General features: G+C 29.2%; 1 pseudogene; it reads left to right on the top strand.

Annotated features, from left to right (window-relative positions):
- Nucleotides 1–1,476: 1,476 nt before the first annotated feature.
- On the top strand, nt 1,477–1,595 carry LOC112485120 (annotated as a pseudogene).
- The last annotated feature ends 850 nt before the right edge of the window (nt 1,596–2,445 follow it).

Here is a 2,445-nt window from a genome sequence, read left to right as displayed (position 1 = left end):
TAACTACACCACACATATCTAGTTAAGATTTGTCCTTTTTTAGAATTACATAAATTAATGATGACTGACTGGTCCAAGGTATTTAAATCACTTTCGAATGATGCTTAGCTTAGTCTACCTCGTTTCATAGTTTGCTCTATATATGTATTATCTGTCACTAAACTGTAGAGTGCTCAAGAGCAGACTTACAGTTGTGTTTATTCTCAATGAAGTTCCTACCATAATGATCAATAAATTTCATCTGCTTTACCTAAGGCAACAATCAAATTTACTTTTTCCCTTTGTTTATGAGTTTATACAAACATTGCTTAGTATATAAATTCACACACTGCAATATTTATCTAATTGAGAGATATATAAGTAGCAAAAATTGTTTTTAAAAAATAAGCTAGCATGTGCTTTTATATGCATATAGATATTATAACTAGTGATTTTATAATTAAAAGCTCAGAATTGAAATTAAATGTTGGAATAGGTTGATATCATCAATCCACTTCTCCCTTTCCATGTCTCCATATTACTCAGCAATGTCATGAAAAGAAAATACTTATTTTTAAATAGAATTAGATAATTATGCCGACTAATACATAGCAATAAAATACAATCATTAAAGATATCTATATATGAAGTTATTAGGTATATTAACAAATTTAATTTCATTTTAATACTTAGTAAAGACATTTAGAATTCAATGTAAGCAAAGAAAAAGTGATATCATCTCAATAAGATAGATTTAAGATAGAAATTCAGCCTAGACTGACAGAAACAAGTTTATGTGCTTCACTTATTTATCTCTCTTCTCAAAAGCAGCTAAAATGTAAACCAAAGAGAATTACACTTGCAATTCTAACAAGTTCTTACTACACTATTGCCTATATTGATAAATAATGTCACCATCTAACCTGTTTTCTTCAGTAAAAAACATAGGCTTTATATTGGACATCTCTCTCTTTTTTTTTTCCTTTTTCACATTCAATGACCACTAAGGCTTGAATTCAATTTTTAATTCATTCATTGGTAAAAATGACATAATAATAAGTGTTTTACAGAAATGTAAATAAATAAATAAATACATAATGATACTTAATATTCTCTTCTAATGGTTTTGATTAACAATTGTAACAGCTGATTAAATTAATACTTTAGATGTTAAAAACAAAGTTTAAAGAGCAAGATTAATTAATCTTGTTACTACCGTAGAGCTGAGTTTGAGTAATTTTAAAAATAAAATTTTACAAACTCACAGAAATTTATTCTACGCAGATACTATATCATGCATTTCAGTGGAATGTAACTTTTATTTATATTACTGTGGGTTATGTTAATTTATTTTAAGTAACCTATATTTATACATGTGTATATAAACATTTACACACAGTAAGACAAGGCAAGCTATGCATCTGAGAAGAAAGCTTGGATTGTTTGTAATGCATCCCTTACACACAGTGTTTAAAATTAAAATTTAAAAAAATTTTAGTCTACAGCCTTGGCACCCTGAAAAAGCTCGATCCTGTCTGATCTCAGAAGCTAAACAGGGTTGGGTCTGGTTAGTACTTGGATGGGAGACCACCTAGGAAGACCAGATAGTGTAGGCGTAAAAATAAAAAAATAAGGGATTGTAAACTGACAAGGTCCTTGCAAACTGTGAGGTCATCCAAAGGTCGCCTCACCTAAAAATAAATAAATAAATAAATAAATAAATAAATAAATAAATAAATAAAATTTTAAAAGATATGAGTCCTAAATCTTAGTATATTCAGAAGTTATTATTGACAGTGATAATCATCTGTGAGCTTGATAATCACCGTTGAAGGATTATTGATACACAAATATAAGAATCTTTTTCTAAGGGATATCTTTAGCCTTTAAAAATTGCTTCTCTTCTCATATATTAACTACACTTATGAACTATGCTTGAATTCAATGCTCATAAGAAACCAGATTTGACATATCTGCTCGGACATGCAATTAGATCAGCTCTTTTTTAATTTTAATCCTAATACAAGGGTTTCTAATTTAAGCATTCAAACTAAATTGAACCCTATAAGGTCTATCAATTTCATCCACAAAGCTCTTTTGTTAGACAGTTCCATCAAAAGTTAGACAATTCGTTTTACTAGGAAAAGAACTGATCAGTAGAAAAATAAATTGTATCCTTAATGCATGGACAGATCACTGGATTACTGCTAATGTATTATTAGTCAAGCAGAATCTCCTTTTGAAGGAGCCTTGCAGGCCATGTCATAAACTGATTAAAAATCAGTGAGCAAGTAGTTTCTACCTTTGTCGTATATTAATGAGAAATCGTCTACCCCAGAACATTTTTCTGAACTAGTAACCTTTAACTTCCTGAAACTAGACCATAGTAGAGCTGAGTAAGCACAAAAAAGTTTTCCCCATCAGTCTTTAGTATAGAAGGTTATATTTTAAAATTTAATTTATTTC

Source organism: Pteropus alecto, unplaced genomic scaffold (genome assembly GCF_000325575.1).
Source record: "Pteropus alecto unplaced genomic scaffold, ASM32557v1 scaffold95, whole genome shotgun sequence".
Classification (NCBI taxonomy): domain Eukaryota; kingdom Metazoa; phylum Chordata; class Mammalia; order Chiroptera; family Pteropodidae; genus Pteropus; species Pteropus alecto.
The sequence above is the reverse complement of the archived record's forward strand: the minus strand, read 5'-3'. Positions and strand labels throughout refer to the sequence as shown.